Consider the following 19,721-nt stretch of genomic DNA (forward strand, 5'->3'; position numbering starts at 1 on the left):
CCTTTCTTTCTTTTTTTTTTTAAAGATAGATTTTTGCTATAACATTTGTGTGCTAGTCAGAGACAGAAAGCAAGAAATCATCCCCCTGGAGGGATGGTCACACCACAATCCCCTCTTCAGTCTACTCTCAGGGTTTGGGTATGCACACTTATGCTCTCAGCACAAGTTTTAAGTCACTAGGGCTGAGACTCAAACCCTGGTGGACTATATGGGAGTTCAGCAATGTAACCATTACACCATCTGCTGATCTCAAGTGTAGGTGTTTTCTACTCTAGCATCATTATGCCAAAACAGGTGAGAATATAACTAATGAAGGTCAACTCACACTCACATATAGATAGCTATAATTCACAGAATTTTTTAGCCTTCTACATGTATAATGTGCTAGAAAAGGAATAGAATTCTGACAGTTTATGCTAAATGTCAATAATATAGAACAATCACACAATCCTCTTTTTCTGAATAGAAGTAAAGTGAAATAATTCTTGCAATGATCTTGTTTGATGGATGATTTACCTATCAGCATTTGTCTTGGATCAAAAATAAAAAAAAAATAAAAAAAAATAAAAATAAAAGTTCTAATCACTTGCTGTCTATTTTTTTTTTCATTTTTTAGAATTTTTTTTTTTATTTTTTACCTTCTTTCACTTAACATCATCATAGCATACAAATGCAATTTCTCATCCAGGATATAATGTATAGTGTTTTAATCAATACATAATATAGTCAACACATAATTTTCTGTTTATTGTATATATGTATATTTCCCCCTATTTCTCAACCTCTGTAATTTCCCACTCCTCCCACACTGTCTCTGGTACTTACAGTTGCTCTACATTTTCTTTTTTCATTTTTTTATTTCATTTTCTTTTATACATTCAATCACATTATTCAGCTTACAAAGTGAATATTTCAACAGGTGAACATTTCTCCCTAGTCCAGTTGATAAAACTATAAAATATCTTCAACAGATAATGCCACATTTCTTTGTCCCATTAATGCTTTGCCTCTCTATTTTAAAAGAGTATGTATTATATCTTCTGTTGACCATAATACTTGGATCATAGTTTGTTTCCCAAAGTCTCATGTTTTAGAATTTGATATTGAGAGGACCAGAGGATGGTGTAATGGTTATGTCTCTGAACTCCCATGTAGTCCACCATGGTTCAAGTCCCAGACCTGGCAGCTTGAAACTCACACCAGGCTCATGCTCAAGCATTTGTTCCCAAAATTCCAAGAGGAGACTGGAAGAGAAGTGATTGCAGCATGGCCATCTTCCCTGGAGGGTGATTTCTTGTTTTCTGTCTCTCTGGTGAGCACATGCATCCTATAGCAAAAATCTCTCTCAACAAAAAAAGGAATTTGATGTTGAGAGCTGATGAGGTCTAGTGGGAGGTGATTGGTTGTTTCATGACAATTACATAATGGTGGTAACTTTCTTGTGAATATATTAGTGATGTCTCTGGAGACCCAGTGAATTTAGATGTTTTGGATCTTGTAGGAAGAGTTTAGTTTTTGTGAGAGGTGGTTACTATAAAAGAACAAGGTCATTCACATGTGTTCCACAATTTGGGCTGACTGAGACTGAGAATAAAGACCTTGTTGGAGAATATGTTTCTCTCTTTATTTTTCCCTCTTTCTGTGTCTCTCTTCCATGGAAGAAATATAAGCAGATCTGCTCTTCAGTTTAAATTCAATTTCCCAGGCCAACTCCACAGCAGAGTGGTTAAGTGCTGTGCATGGAAGCCAGACCCCACTGAGCTAATCACCACCACAAACCCTTGAATCAGTGACTTGAAAAGCACACCAAGTACATGTGTATGTGCATGTGGAAAATGGAGGAAAAAGACATGTCGCATGACCATATCCTATGGAAGATGTCTCTCGCTCTCTCTCTGCATCTCTCATTATCTCTCTTTCTCATGTGCTCTCTGGCAATAGAAAGGTTATAGACTTCCATTGATATATAAACAAGTTTGACATTTGCATGTTTAAGCTTTACTTTTGCAATCTACTCTATTTCACATCTATATTGTAGTTTCATTTGAACTAAATGTTTCCAAGTTAAATATAGTCTCTTTTAAAAACTGTGTTACAATGGCTTTCATGCCAAAAACTGAAGAAAGAAACATACTGTAGATTCATTCTTTTACTCTGTGATTCTTAAAATATAGTAGGTGAGTCTATAAAGGGTTTAAAAATTAAAAGAAAAAATTAAAATGTTAAGCTCCCTTAGTATGTCAGTTTCTAAGTAATTATATATTGTAGATGCATATATAGTGTTTTTTTTTTCCTTTTCCAAATATACCCATTAGACAATCCTATCTCTTTTAGTGTTGATGAACTGAGTATTACAGGTTAAGTAACCTGCCTAAGATCACAAGGAAACAGGATCTACGCTAAGTACTCATTATCTCATGATATATGTGCAATTCCAGAACACAGAGTAAGACTAAACCAATTCCTATGAAATTTGAATGTGACTAGTTAAAGCTTCACAGAGAACATAAAAGATGCCAGTTTAAATGGGTATTTAAGAATAAATAGGAATTAACTAAAGGCTGGAAATATTGAGTAACATGATATCCGATTAAAGGTGAATATCAAGTAAAAGCAAAGCAAAACAAAGAATTGGTAAGAGAGTAGTTTTTAAGTTTTATCTTCTCAAGTAAATATATAAACTAATGCAAATGTTATTTTGATTTACTTATTCTACACTCTTACATACGTCAAAACATCCATATGTTCTGTTTTTGTTTTGGGGGATCTTATAGTCATTATAATGTAGGCCAATTGAATGGTAGTGAATATTTTCTATTATTAAGTAGATAATGACCATTAAGAAAGGTTTCAGAACAAAAAGATAAACATAATATCTTGCACTTTTGTCTTCCTTCAACTCATCACATAGGTAAGTAGTAACAGCACTACAGTAAGAGGGACAGTGCTTCTTGATTTTCTGTATTCCTACTCCCTAGTATTGATAACAGCATATAGAAGACTGTAAAAATTTAAGAATTTAAATTAATTCAATATAATTCTAGTCACTAGATTTGAATTTAGAAAAACAGTGAAGTTTGGAGAAAGATTGGTACAGGAGAGAAGATAAAGAAAGTGAGAATAGTTAAAAAGATTGTTAGACACAATAATGGTCTACAAGAGAGTAAAAATGTATATCAGGTCATTTATTTATTGACTCTTCTATTCATGGGTGACCAAAGGAATGTAAGGGGGTAAAGAGAAAAGAATGTATCATCGGTAATGGAGATTTGTAACCCTGGTATCTGAGTTAATTTATAAATTCGTATTCATTTTCTAAGGCTGTTATAAAGTACAACATGTTAAGTGGTATAAAACAGGTCAAACTTTTTCTCTTAATGTTCTAGAGGTGGGATCTCCAATTCCCAGGATGAGGACAACGGCTAGTTCCCAAGGTCACACAGCAGGGTGTGAGTGGCAAGTGAGACAGACTTTGTGTGAGTTTGCAACCGCTCCCCACCACTACACTGCTTCCTTGGCTTTGTCTCCTGATGGATCAGCAACAGTATTAGTCTTATGGGAGCTCCAGCCCAATGGATGTGTGATTGTTTCATTGTGTATTGTAATGTGGTAGTGGTAGGAATGGGATGCACGGTGGATCATCCTGGGACTAACTCCTTTCACCCAGTCTGTGAAAGGATTATCTCCCATGGAGTTGTTCGCTAGTTCCTTGAACATTGAGGACCACTGTTCTAGAGTCCAATTTGAAATCGAGGTGCCAGGAATTTGTATCAGAGTGAGGATGGTGTTATATAGACTTTTACCCCTCACTGTGTAGATGAACCAGGCTTTCCATTCTTTCCATTCTTTGCCAAATACTCAAGTTCAATGCTTGCAAGTCCTGCTTCCTCCCCACCCAACAATACAATCCAATTGGGCTAAGTTTTCTGTATTTTAAAGTAAATATGTTGCTCCTTCAGTTTCTAATAATGTCTCATTTCCTTTTGTTACTTCACCAGAAATATCTTTAAATGGTCTACCAACATTTGGTTCATGATAGTGTATACATTTTCTAAGACAATGGATGGGAGGTTTCTCTACCCTGTTCCTTACAATCAATGAGTCTTTACCAATATGGCCTTTAGCATTCATACTTCTACCAACTAGCTACTCAAAGCAATATAAGCTATTTCTGCCAGTATTTAAAAGTTGATACAGCCTCTATTTTTTATCCGATTTTACTTCCCTTTTTTAGGTATTTGTCATGAAAACACCCCACTCAGCACCAAAATCTAGGTGACTTAAAGAGAAAAGAAAAATATTATTTTACAGTTATGGAAGCTGTTGGATCAAAATCAATATGTCAGCAAATTTTTCTCCCTCTGAAGCATGGTTCTTTCCTCTTCAAACTTTCCTTTGATCCTAGGCATTTCTTAGTTCTAGGCAGCAAAACATCTATCTGCCTTTATCTTCACATGGCAGTCGATGTGTGCCTCACTCTTTATTGTTCTTTTCTTATAAGGGCACCAGTCACTGGATTTTAAGTTAGGACCCATCTTAAAATCAAGACAATTTCTGGGACCAGCAGTTAGTAGGGGCTATGTAGCTAACTCCCACGTAGTCGACTGCGGTTTGAGTCGCGGACCTGGTGGCTTAAACTCACGCTAGGTGCATGTGTGTACGTGCCCAAGATCCCAGGAGGAGAATGGAGGAGAAGAAAGTGCGGTGTGGCCATCCTCCGTGGTGGATGATTTCTCGCTTTCTGTCTCTTTGTCTCTGTCTTTCTGGCGTGTGCATGAGCCCAATAGCAAAAAACGCACAAAAAAAAAAAAAAAGAAAAAAGAAAAAGAAAAGAAAATCAAGACAATTTTATGTTGAAATTCCTAACTAATGACATCTGTAAAGAACCTATTTCCAAATAAAGTCATATTCTAAGGGTTTAGAGGAACATGAGATTTGGGGAATATTATCCAATACTATTCAAAATTATTTTAAGGAAAACAACCTATGAAATAAGTTGTTTCAAATTGTCATACTGAAATTTAAAGTAACAGTTACATTTCTCTCATTTTTCTGTGACTTTTCTTGAATTAATATATCTGATCTTAACCATTTTAATTCTATTCAATATGCAACTTTCTTTTTAGTGCTTTTTATATGGCATTTGCTATCTTTTTATTGATATTATTATTATTATATACTTTTGATTCTTAGACATCATTTAGCTTATAGAGAGGATTTACCCAATATGAAATACAAGTCAGGCTAGTTCAATGAGAATACTATACACATTATCATCAACAAGTAATAAGGCATCTGCTTTCTTACAGAATAAATAGGCTCACTTCACAGCTCTATGCATCGAACCTGACCCCTTGCAGTGAAAATGCAGAGTCAGGAGCATCACCAAGAATGACACCTGTAGGGGCCCAGGTAGGCGAAACAAACCCTCGCTTGCCAAGAGATTAAACTGTTCAATGGAACATAACTTGTCCAAAAGTATATCTCTCATGTTTGTTTGTGTTGTTGTTTTAAGCAACAGATGTGAAATGAAATGCCAAAAGTTAATTATTTTTATTTTTTTTCTTTATTTCAGTTTTAACTGGAGGGTCTGTGCACTTGGTAAAGAGAGTAAGAGAAAGGAAAAATAAGAAATCACCCACCAAAGGGATGGCCATGCTGCAATCCCTACTCCTCCATTCTCCTCCTGGGATTTGGGGCATGCACGCACATGCACCTGGTGTGATTTTCAAGCCACTAAGTCCAGAACTTGAACCATAGTCTGCTGCTTGGAAGCATCGCCTTAACCACTGCATCACCTGCTGGCCTCCAAGATTTAATTCTTGGAGTTAAGAAGAACATGGATAATTTGTGAAGTCCATGTGCATTACTTACAGAGCACCTTTCTTTACTCTTCTAGCCTTGGATAGTTCAGAAAATTGCCCCATTTAATTTCCTGAAATCTAGAGTAACAGAAAAAAACAGTGTCATATTCTTGATGATCATGAAAAAGCCAAGGGCATCTTAACTTTCTTATTTGCTTTCAATATGATAGAACTTGGTGAACATATTAATGGCAATTAAAATGATTGAATTTATGCTGGCATGCCTGTTCATGCCTGGAAGAAATGTTAAGCTTTGCAATTAGAGTTGTTCTCTAAAAGGATACCATTGTCACTAAGGGCATACATGCACTAGGTAATTTTCAGCTGCTCTGCTAAGTTTCAATTATGCTGGCATCCATCTTTAATGTGCAATCATAGCCCTAAAACATAAATCCAGACCTTAAGACTTCAGATCAATTTAAAAACTCTTTTCACTCCTAATACTGTTGAAGATTATGCCAAGTTTGGCACCTTTTCATTTGCTAAATTTTTATATTCATTATTAGATAAAAAAATTTCCTGTAATAAAGAGTACTGAACATCTTTTTTTCCATAGACATTTCCAAATCATTATTCTCTTTATAGGGTGATTCAGTTGTGTTAATGTTCCATAGGGCAGTAGAAATAATATAGTAAGCTATTATTTTTTTCTTTTATATCAAATGGGTACTAACCTTCAATTTCCATTCTCATCAAGAATCTTTATTGTCTATTTTAAGCAGGTTTTCAAAATGTCCCTAGAAGCCATGTACTTTGTAGCTGTCTAAAGCCAAAGGTACATCCTTTCTTTGTCTCATTTATCTTAGGCACATTGCTCTAGTTTTTTTAATTTATTATCAAATTATACAAATATGCAAGGCTAAATACCTCAACATAGACAAGCGAAATAAAAGTGAGATTTTGATTATCACAGGTAGTGCGATGATAGGTGAATGATGATTTTGCTTAATTAAATAGGAAAAATATCTTCAGATCAATATTTGCCAAAGTCAGCTAGCATAAGCGTGGCATAAAACCTTGCATTTGCATATTCGTCCAGTTTTTCCCCACCAAAGGTTTATGTTCACAAAAGCCAGAGAAACAATGAGGTATTATGTTGAAAGACACTGAAGAAATATGACAACTAAATATTTCATTTGATCCTGAAATGGACATTGCACAGAAAAATAGAGATTTTTAGTTGAACATTTAATTTTAATAAAATTAGTAGATCAGTTATGGGTCTTGTATTCATTTAATTTCCAGATATTTATCATGAATGATATGAAACAAACTACTTTTAAACACAGTGAAGGATATATGGGAATTCTTTGTAATATTTTCCCTCTCCTTGTTTAGGCCTGACTTTATCTCAAAATTAAAAATTAAAGAATGAACATTCATGGCACAGAAAGTATTGAAAGACAACTAGACAATTTAAACAAGGCTGAGATGTTAGCATAGATGAATTATATAAGTTTCCATCACAAAAACCTTTATTTAAAAGTATAAAATCAGCTCTCATTCATGAGAGACTGTAGCACCCACAATAAATAATGATTCATCCAGTAATTAAAAATTTAAATTGCAATTTTATAATGCATTTGTAATTATGGATATAAATATATAAATTATACACAAATATGAGTATGTGTGTGTGTTTGTGGTTTTGGGACGATCTTCTGGTTTTACTGAATGAGATTCTAGAACAAGTGAAAGAATGCTTCTAAAACCTTTGAACTAAATCAAGATTCATTTAGAAAATAGTGATAAATACATAGAGAATATAGTGACCAACTTGTAGCAACAAAAATAATTTTTAAAAAGGGCATAATAGGTGCTGGCAGGTGACGTGGTGGTTAAAACTGGCCGACCACAGTTCGAGTCATGGACCTGGTGGTTTGCTTTTTCACTTTCCCTTTCTCTTTGTCTTTGTATGGTCAAATTAAAACATAATAATAATAATAATAAATGGAATTAAATAAATAAATACTTTTTATAAAAGGCATAATAACTATGACCATTAGTCAAAGCACAAATTTTAAAAATTAAGTATGAGAGTCCTCTCTGAGATGTAAGAGCAGCCTAAGCATAGACTCCACCCAGGAAAAGGATAGCAAATGTCTGAGCCAGTGAGTGGCATGGCAGGTAAGTCACTCAATCCCACATGGCCATCTGGTCCTCAGAGTACCAGTCCTGATGGTTTGGAAATCACACCAGGTACCTGTGTACGCGTGCCCAAAATCCCAAGAGGAAAATGGAGAAGGGATTTTGTAGAGTGACTATCCCCCCCCCGCCAACTCCCTGGAGATGGGGATGGAAATTGGATTCTCACTTTCCCTTTTTCTCTGTCTCCCTCCAGCAAGTGCATGTGCCCATTACAAAAAAAAATCTGAAAAAAAAAAAAATAAAGAAGTGAAAGGAAAATGATAGGACATTTTGCCTACTGTGCACAAGAACATCAAACTCTGAGGCTGACTGTAAATGTGATCTGGACTTTCTAAATCCAGGATCAGAAATGAAGGAAAGATTGGGACCAGCAGTTAGCGTAATGGCTATGTCGCTGGACTCCCATGTAGTCGACCACAGTTCACGTCCCGGACCTGGTGGCGTAAAACACACTGGATGTGTGTGCGTGCGTGCCCAAGATACTGAGAGGAGAATGGAGGAGAAAGGATTGCGGCATGGCCATAACCCCTGGGGGATGATTTCTCACTTTCAGTCTCTCTGTCTCTCTCTGTCTGTCTGGAAAGCGCATGCGCCCTATAGCAAAAACCTATCCAAAAAAAAAAGAAATGAAGGAGAGATTACAAAGATTAATCTTAATAATAGCACTAGAAGAGAGCTACATTTTGCATATTTTTCTAAATTAATATGTAAGCTAGAAGGAGAAATCATTGATGTGGTCTCTTTATTAAATATTCTTTAAAATAATAGTTCCTTATTTTAATAAAGTTACGTGTGTGTTTGTACGTGCAAGTGTACTTGTGTGTGTGTACTGTTTTTGAAGTCACATAAATTTATCAATCTAGTAACTTTATATATCAATGATAAAAAAAGGAAGAAAACATAGAAGATCTCAAATAATTAGGTTTATTTCTGGAAGATCTTCTGAAAAGTAGGAATTAAGTTTTGCCCTCTGAAAAGGGGAAACAAATCTCTCTGAAGTTGTGATTGGCTCTTTTATCAGAAGACTAAGTGAAACATACATTTGTATGCTAGTTAGGTATTTTACTAGGCTTCAGATGAAGGAATCCCACAACAATTCACTTCTTATAAATAAATATCTTACAAAAAATAGGTTTTTAGCTACTTAGGAAGTTTGAACCAACACAAAGTCAACTTTAAATTATTGGAAGGTCAGTCTTTGAAACAAACTAATTTAATTATTTTAGTTAAGTTTCAAAGTGCAGTGATTCTTTGAACTGGTAAAAGCCAATTTGGCCAAAATTTTGTATGTTTTTTTTTTTCCCTTCCGATTTCTGTTTTCTTCAAGAATACTGTTATGTAAAGTAACTGGGAGTATACTTGAATTATGTACATATAAAAAGTCACTGAAAATATGTTTGAATATATATACACACACATATACATGCATATGATTTCTTTTTCAAGAACTCAACTGTTGTCTTAAACTAATTTAAAACTTTCTTTTGATATCAAGAGATCCATGGGCTACCATTTTACCTACACAAGGTTTATATGTATTTTTCTGTAAGTCAATAGAGACTTAGCACTCTAAATTTAAGTTCTATTGCCTGAAGTGAAGTTATATACTCCTGAACTTAATTTTTGTTCATAGAAAATATTCCCTCAATACAGATTGAGTGTGTCAATCAAATCCTGTTCTGTTTTTTTGTCTTTTTATTCTTCCTTTGTCCTTGAAATAACTTTACTTCTCTAAATATCTATAAGGTTATACAAGTTGAAATTGACAATCCTTATGCCAAACTTTAATTTTAATGCTGTAAGTGGAGAAATAGCTGATACATGTAACATTACATCAATTTTATAATAAGCCATAAATCTGATATGTATTTTTAAAGACATATTTTACACTATTTTTAATTTAAATGATTTTATTTATTTATTTATTTATTTATTTATTTATTTATTTATTTATTTATTTTTAATTGCCAGAAAGTACATGTACTCCCAGAGAGAGAGAGAAAGCATCTCCCAGTGGAGTGTGGTCACACTATGTCCCTTCTCCTCCATTTCTCTATCCTTTTGGGATTTGGGGGACACATATGCACATATACATCCAGTGAGTTTTTCAAACCACCAGGGCCAACATTCAAAGCAAGCTTTGTCACGCGAGATCTCAATCCCTTTATCAGCCCTACCATAATAGGCTACTGCTATAGTTAAATTAATAAATTATAGTATAAATTTAACGTGTATTGTGTAAATATAATGCCTATCACTTCTCATAATACAAAATATTGAAGAAAGCAATCCCTGTCTAGAACATTCTCTCTAAAATTTTATGGCCAGAGGAAATCGTAGATACTAATTTGCTACATACACTTCAAAATATTTTTTATATATGACTGAATATATCCATGCACACCTATGACCACATACAAGCACACACACACACAGAATTATAGTAATAATGTAATCCTGCTCAGTGTGTGATTCTGAGGATTTATTCTTTGCAGGAGTAAATAATGGATATATGAAGAGACTTCAAAAAGTTTATAGAAAAAATGAAATGAAAGTATGAATTTATTTTGGCCCCAAAATTTCCGAAGTACTTACATGCTTTTCCATGACCTTTTTGAAGAACTCTCATATTTAAGATCACTAAATGTATATGTCTAATTGTTTAAAATATTATTATGTATTCTAAATAATGATTATTTTACTTTCCTTAACTGTAACACTATTAATATACAAGGTAGGTAATAAACCAGGTGTATACAGTTATACAGAAAAGATATGTGCTCCAGATGAATTAAAATTCTGGTTATTGATATAAAATGTACATTTAAAATACATTAGTTGGGAGAAATATATATACATATTTAGTATTAAATGATAATGGCAGATTCTGCTCCAAAATGTTTTTTTAAAGAATTATTTATTTAATTTTATTTATTCATTCATTTATTTTTATTTGACCAAAGACAGACACACAAGAGAAGGAAAGTGAGAAAACAAGCCACCAGGTCCAGGACTCCAACTGTGATCAGCCATGTGGGAGTGCCCAGCACCTTAACCACCACGCCACCTGCTGGCCCACAAAACGTTTTTATAATATCACTCATTCTATCAATTTGGCTATGGGTAAGCGATGTTATCAAATTCTGGATGTCAATCATATTCTATAATATTTGATCATCTAATGGAGCATTGTTGTCCACTTTTAATTTTACTTCTTCAATAACAGTGAACTTGAGCATATTTTTATTAGTTTAATTGATATGCATCTTTCTTATTTTGTACTTTGCATTTTCATATCTCTTGTTTGGATTTTTCTTACTAATTAATATTACCTCGCTATATATTCAGGTTTGTTACTTTGGTGTTTAAGATCAACGTTTTCTCCCAGATTCTAATGTTTTACTTTGAAAATATTTTACCATATAGAAACTTAGTAAAATAAATCTTACAAGGTTGAAATATTTTGTGTTACAAAACCTGTTAAGCTTTTTAAAGTTTATTATATTTTTTTCATGAGAGAGAGAGAGGTGAAAGAGAGAGAGAGAGAAGCTGACACTCTCAATAAATTCTACTCTTGAGATCCACCCTCAGTCTCACTCCGCCTACATCTCAGGCAACATGCACACACACATGTAGGTCACAACCCCAGGGCCTCTTCCACATGGGCCCGCTTGCCTTACCACTAAGCCACCTCGTAACCTCTCAAAATTTCAAATTCATTGCTCTGTATCCTAATCAAACACTCAAAAAGATCATGAGTTAAAGTCTTTTCTTTTGTTTTAAATTGACATCCACTTTTACAAAAAACATATCAAGAAAATTGAAGTGCCAAGAAAAGACAAATTTCTTGTGAATACGTAATCATATGTACATATCCTCTCACAAACATATTTTGGAATATATGTCATATATAAATAACCAAATTGTAATACATCTGTTATACCTCAGAGTATTGTTTTTATGACTGTATATACCTGAAAAGTTTACCTGAGATGCACATAAATCTTGTAGACTTATATGTTTACAAGACAAAATATGAAAATTTAAAAGTCAAATCGAAAGAAAATTAAAATCTATGTCTTCCCACTGAACAGCATAATAAACCAAATTTTACAAGTATTCTATCTCCTAGGCTGAGAATTCCTGTAGAGGATTATTTCCCGATATGTTTGCATTTCTCTTGTGAGCTCTGTTAGTTTTACTCGTCTGTTTATTCAATACCACTTCTTTTATCCCTTGCAGTCTCCTTCAATTTATGTTTCATTTGTTTTATTTTATTTTTCTGGAATATGTCCTCCAGCAATTCTTTCGAAGATTTGAATTTGGTGAATTCTTGAATCCATGTATCTATCCTCTATCATATTTGTATTCACAGGTTAAGATATCCTTATTCCATGATGTGACGTTCAGCTCAGTACCATGAAAAAGTAGGCAGGACATTGCCATCTACTCTGAGCCTCCTTGTCCTTTAGGTAACCTACAGCTTGAGCATAACAAAGGGGGAAAATACATCAGACACAAACTTAATGAATGAGTTGACCAGGAATTAATTCAATTTTATCACACCGCAGCTAAAACCAAAAAATAATGCCGACTTCTATGCCAGTATTTTCCACTATATCCCACTATAATTTTTTTTTAAATGCACTTGTATATCAAATACACATCACATTCATCCTCCATAAAACATCCATTTGTGAGCGAGGCAAATGACAGAAGTGTCTGTGACCCAGCAAGAAGACTCCTGTCAACAAAAGGGAAAGCCCTGATGCCTTTTCACATATTCTGTGATGCCAAAACTTTCATCATGTGAAGACCAGCGGGAACAAAGGATTACATAGAGGCAGAGGTATTCTTCTAGACTAATGGAAAAGGGACACTGATTTAGCAGAATCCTTACCCTGACTTGGAAATGTCTTTGAAATTGGGACTCATCCAGTTTTAGTGAAATAATGTCTATCGGGATAATGGTATTAGCTCTCAATTTCATCCATACCAAATGATGCATTTCTCTGGATATATGTTAAGGAGATTTTCTGGGTATTGTTTCCTGTGCGATCATCAGAATTTCATTGTACAACCTCTCCTGGATGGCACCTAAAAAAACTCTTCACAAGATGAAACATACCCCTCCCCTCTTCTTCCTGTCGCCCCTCCCCTGAATCATCTCCAGCTGATCCGCTTATATGTTACCTTTGTTTTGATGAAGTTTGGCTGCCTATACTTGATTTTATTTATTTGCTTATTTGTTTATTTATTTATTGATTGATTTTTAGAGGTTTTTGCTATGGGGGCGTTGGCTCGCCAGAAATACAGAAAGAGAGACAGAAAGTGAAAAATCATCCCTCTAGAGGGATGGCCATGTCACAATCCCTTGTCCTCCATTCTCCTCTTGGGATCTTGGGCATGCACACACATGTGCCCGGCATGAGTTTAAGCCACCAGGTCCGGGACTTGAACCGTGGTCAACTACATGGGAGTCCAGCGACACAGCCATTATGCCATCTGCTAGTCTCTACTGCAATTCTTGATTCTTAATCTTGTCTCTGAGGAAATTCTGCCTGTCAGTGTATGTGATATATATATATTAAAATTCTTGTAATCATTTCTTTTTTATTTTTTGAGATAGTCAAATTAGTTTTTATGAATAAAGCAAATAAAAGCTGATCTGTCCATTTTCAGATGCAACAGTAGATAAAAGTGGAATGCAAAGTTAATTTTAAAAAGAAAGAGCACCAAATGAAAGAGCTTCAAATCTATCATTTCTATTGTGTTTAAAGCATTATCTTTTACAACCTGTTACACCTTTGTACATGCGCTCTTCTTACACTAAAGAGATCAGTTATTAAAAGCAACCATACAACGAATGTTTCCTTTAATCTCAGTGTTCTGAGTGCAGAGAGAGACTCACTGGTTCTTTTAAGGAGATTGTTTCCTTCCTAATTCATTATTTTATATTTATCATTGAGTCTGAGATTGCTCACTTGAGTCTCAGTGATCTGTTTTCAGAGAAATTTGCTGTGCTGTCATGAGGGAAGCAACTGTGAGTAATTGTTCATGTGATGCAGCTGCATCATTTTTTCCTGCTCACTTCCAGACATACAAAACCAAAAATTCATACTGGTTTTTCAAAACAGAAAGGCATATTCTGGATTCTGATGCTCTAGCAATTAGAATGTAATCTAAGATAAGGACATATAACCTGATGTTTCATGTTCAATGCCACCCATAAATACTGATAGTTGACCAAGGGCACCTTCCTGATCCTATAGCCACCACTACCAAGCCTTGTACATTTTAGAACTCATCCTTCATCTTATTTTTCCCTTTGTTATGAATTTTTTTAAAGATTTATTTATTTATTTATTTATTTATTTATTTATTGTGATTTTGAAGCTGCTGGGTCTGAGACTTGAACTTCAGTCAGCTATGTGGGAATCCAGCACCTTAACCACCAAGCCACCTGCTGATTCTGCTACGAATTACTTACAGGACAATCTCCTCTACGGATCGGCTATATGTGGATCTTTCAAAAATCATTGGAAATGCATATTGTGAAAAAAATTATGCATGGACATCAATTTGGGGGTGGGGCACCAAAATAAACTTCTACTTTAATTTCATTTTTTTCACAAACACTTTAAGTTCCGTCATGTTAGTTTCCTATTAGTACAAAATGTACAGTAACTGCCATATATTTAACAGCTCAAAAAACATCCATTTGTCATATCATTGTTCAGTAATTTAGAAGTTTGAGCTAGCTTAACTATATTCCTTGTTTGGGGTCTCACAAGCTTAAATCAGTGTGGTTTTTCTGGAGGATCTGGGGAAGAATGTGCTTCTAAACTCATTCAGATGGTTGGGAAAATGTACTCTGAGGTTTAAGAGAACCTCATTTCTTTATTAGAAATCAGACATGTTCATCCTCAGCTTTGAGAGGTCAGCCATATTCTTTGAATCATGGTTCTCTTCATCTTCAAATTACCTAATGATGCCTTGAGCTCTTCCTGAGCTTTGAATCTCTCTTATAGGCTCTTCTATTTCTAGAAGAAAGTTCTCTGTTTTTAAGGGCTCATGATACTGCAATGAGACAGCCCATTGCTTTTGTTGTCAGTTACACTAATTAACAAAAGACAGTCTGTTGGAACAGGTCAGCTTGGGGTTTAGCAGGACTAAAGTCATTTTGAAATTTAAAAAGACCTTCAAGGAGAACAATCTGAACATTTGCTGAGTCATAGGAAGATATGTTTGAGGAGTGGTCCAATGAGAATCCTGGATTGTCTATCTGAAGTAAAACAGGAATCAGGATAATTACTCAGGGGAAAGTGATTGACCTCTGAATGATTGTAGTGATGAATGATTTGCTCCTCCTTTTAGCTTGTACCTTTATGCTTGTACAGAGAAGACTGAGTTTGTTGAAACAGTTTGATGTTGTTTGCTATCTCTCTGTTATTGGTCATAGATTTTAAAAAATAAATAAATAAACTCATTTCCTCTCTAATTTCCGCCTCTTGTTTCATTGACCATGAGAAGAAGTAGCCAGATTTAATTGACTATCAATAACGGGAATAATACTGTCTCATATGACAGGTTTCAAGGATTGGGGTGTTGTTGAGTGGCCATTGGAGAAATGAGCACACTCTGCTTTCTCACTGTTAAAGAGTTTATGTTAGGCTACCATGACAAGTTTTTCTATGCAAGAGTGCATCATTATTTTCTCGATGACCCAGTAATACTGGCTTACCAGAAGAAATGATTCAAATCATTTAATATTGTCACAAATACATTTCTTGACAAACTTAAATGTGCACTGTTCATATCTATTTATGATAATTTCAAAATATTGAGGTAAAAAGGGAAGTCCAGGTGTTCATTTGTTTTTTAAAAATCTTTATTAATGCTACATTACTGAGAGATCAAGAGATATAAGAGTCAAGGCGATAGATGAAGTTCTTGTTGATTGGAGGTTGCCTTCCATGGTACTAGGCAAATAGTGCACAAATTAATAAATACATAATAATAGCTGTTTTATTTACTTCTTCTATACCCCAGTGAAAGAGGAATTTCTGAAGTAAGACTACGGAACTGGCCGAACACTGGATACTTGCAATTAACAATGTATTAGTCACAAACGACCCAAGAAGGAAGACAACACATACCATGAAGATGCACTCAGAGACTGAACTCAGGAACAGAGTGAACAACTAGATGTCATGGGAAGCTGGCTTGGCAGTGTGTACCCCTGGTTTCTACAGGAAGATATGTCTTCTTTGAGTGTATTTACAGATTGACTGGTTAGATGGCTAAAGGTTCAAGTGCCCCCATCTAACCAGGCAGAGGCAGCCAACTCAGCGAAATTTGCTCAATCTGCCATAGGATACAACTTTTAAATTATTTCTTTAGGAAGTCAAATATGAAATAAGTAATTCGGCATCATTTGTATTATATGCTCAGTAACAAAAGGAAGAAGAAAATTATTTTATTGACTAAGAAGGGGACACCGATAACCTGTAACTTCAAGATTCAAAGAATTTTAATATAAGATTTGTTGTCAATGTTACAGAAAATAATATTTGTAATACTTTCAAATGTTTTAAAGGGTTGTCCTTTGTATGTTTTTCTATGAGCTGTTTTCAGGATTTTCTATAACCTTCAAGAACATCAAGAGAGAAATAAAAATAATTAAAATGCACATATGCACATAAACGCACATATATGGAACGATATGGCTTGTGTTTTCCTGTCATTTCACATCTTCCTCTGCTCTTTCCCAAGCTATTTTAAACAATTATTTTCTAAATATTACACCTTCTCTACTATGATTCTGATAAGAGAATTCAGCAATTACATCTGTGAGGTAGTATAAAACCTCTTTAAGGCCACTGCCATAGTTATTTAATTTTCTTAAAATGATAAATATCATAAAATTAAATTTGATGATGGATGAGTAAAAAAGCAAATGATAAATCTACTTTATTGAAAATTTACCCAAAGCCATATAGGTGACAAGAAATTGCAACCACATTTGAAAAGCTATTTGAAATTCTTACCACCTTGTTGTAATAAGAATATTATGAAAATTGAGAAAGCTGAGGAAATAATAATCTGCTTGAAAATATTACCTCTTCACAATAGTTGAGGAAATCGCATTTATAGTCCTCGTAATAGCAAATTATGTGGATACCTCAGTGAATATGGCAGAATGGCAAAAGGGATAATCAAGAAAAGTTTGTGAATATATCCTTAGAAGATGAAACAATATTATGAAAATTTAAGTCCAAGACTTAAGGCAACTGCTTCTCATTTTAGTGTACACCAAGATCTTCGCAATGTTTATATGTGGTCAAAGACAAAGTAATTCTTCAAAAATTCTGATTCCCGTGCTCTAGAATGAGACCCAGGAATCCGGATTTTAAAATTACTTGCCTTGAATGCTCTGGAACAGACACTATGGAGTACTAATCATTATTTTATTGACCATGAATGAATATATTTTAATGTCATTTACAGCAATATAAATACATGCAGGGATTGAGAAATTATTAAATTATTTTTGTTCTGGAAAATGAAATGAAATAGGTAGTTAAGCTTTAAGATCTTTAAAATTGGAGTTGGGGAGAGAGTGGTAAATCTTATTCATGAATTATAAATTGCCTTATAGAGAAGTAAAAATGCAATCAATGGAGGATACTGAGGCCTTAGACGAGATGTAAAGACAGGAGTAGAGAGAGAGAGAGAGAGAATAGCAAAGCACACAGAGAGAGACATTCAGGCACTCATTTCCAGGGAAGTAGAAACTACCTAGTGGTTGGCAACAAGGATAAACTCTTCAGTTGCACAGTTATCACAGCCGAGTACCACAAACTAGAGTTGATGGTTTCTGCTTACTTTAAAACTTCCTGTAGCTTTCATCATAAAATCACTTAGAATGAAACAGTTTCTGCTCTTTTCCTTAATTTAAATTTATTTTACATTCACTCACTACACATCATTACAGCAAACAAAATGAGATTTCCCACCCAGAATACACTGTATATTGGCTCAATCAAGCACATCAACATACGTGTTATCATCAACAAATAATATTCCATTTCTTGTTTCCTATATATGTTGTTATATTTGTCATCCTTGGTTCCCTATATCTCACCCTCTGCCGTGTCTCACCCTCCACCCACCCTGTCTCTGGTATACATGGTTACTTTTGACCGCAGGGGCTATGTATGCACTATTAGAGTATGCTCTTATGGACAAAGTTCCATCTGTGGTACCAGTAATTTCCTACCATGTATTTAGGGATTATTGTCACTGATCCCGTGGACATTCAATTGATAATAAAGGAATATTGTGAATCAATCTATGCTCAAAGTTAACAATTTAGATGAAAGAGACTACTTCTTTTTGGAACATGAATTCGAAACCTAAACCCAGCAGCAATAGAAAAGCTGATCTTTCAGGCCCAGCCAGAGTCCATTACAAGGACTTTACCTGGTTATACCTGGCTGGTCTCATGAGGAAAGTGGCAGTCCCCACACAGCCAGTGCATTGCAGTCTCTGGAGAGAGCTGTGTTTGAGGTCTCACCTCCCTCAACTCCCTATCACAGCAAGTGGTGTTTTTAGGTCTCCCTGCATCCCTAGCCTGGATTTTTTCAATCAGAGGCCTCCTAATGATAGGAGGGGGAGATGGATTGACAGACTGTCCAGCACTTCTGCTCAGACCTCCTTATTCGGGGACTTGAATCACCCTCTCCATGCTGGCTTGGTAATTTCCCACTCATAAACCTTCCTGCAGCCCCCTGATGATGGTTGAAGTCTTTGTTCTGGGGTCCCTCAGCAATGAGATAATCCCTGTTCCCTTCCCCCTTCCTTTGTTTGCACTGATCCATCTAGCCCTCACCCAGTGCTGTTCCACATGGAATACAGAGGGAAATGGCAGAAGGATTGTAAATGTAGCTGCTTTACTCTGAAGGAGGAGTGGGCATCTCTCCTCCTTCCTCAAAAGCAGGAAGAGAGAAAGTTTCTTGTGGAGAAGCCTGGCAGGCACTGTCGCTACCACCAGGTCATGGTTGACGCCAACAGTCATCAACCTCATTGACAATGTGTACTCTAGGGATGAGGGGTGATAATGGCATGCTACTTGCTGATACCTCTCAGAAAAGCCTATAATTCCAATGTGGTCATAAGAAAAAAAAATCAGACAAATGCCAACACAGGAATATCCCACAAAATATCTGACCAATATTCTTTAAAACTGTCAATGCCACCCCAAACCAGGGAAGTCTGAGTAACTATCACTGCTAAGATGAGCCCAAGGAGACATGCCAACTAAATGAAATGTGGTGTCCCGGACAATAAATGATATTAAATAGAAAATCTGAATAAAGCTGGGACTTAATAATAATGTGTTAATGTTTGTTTGCTAACTTTAACAAGTAGGCTGCAATAATTTAAGGTGTTAAATATAAGGGAACTGGATCTAGGTTCATGTCAATTTTCTGTACTATCATTGCAATTTTTCAGTAAATATACAACTATTTTAAAACCTAAAAAGTTCACTTTGTAAAATGCCGCTGTATAACCCCTGCATTATCAGGCCATAAATATTAAAACCCTACTCTAAAATGTATACAAGTGGTCAGCAGGTAGGCACATAGCCGATTGCAGTTTGAGTCTCTGATCTGAGGGCTTGCTTTCTCATTTTCCCTCTTTCCC

At 35.1% G+C, this 19,721-nt stretch overlaps 1 pseudogene; it reads right to left on the minus strand.

The window, feature by feature from the left end:
* Positions 1–3,501: 3,501 nt before the first annotated feature.
* Positions 3,502–19,721, minus strand: part of LOC102486604 (60S ribosomal protein L10a pseudogene) — a 26,889-nt pseudogene continuing 10,669 nt past the window's right edge.

This window comes from Tupaia chinensis, unplaced genomic scaffold, assembly GCF_000334495.1.
Source record: "Tupaia chinensis unplaced genomic scaffold, TupChi_1.0 Scaffold145407_1, whole genome shotgun sequence".
Lineage (NCBI taxonomy): Eukaryota > Metazoa > Chordata > Mammalia > Scandentia > Tupaiidae > Tupaia > Tupaia belangeri.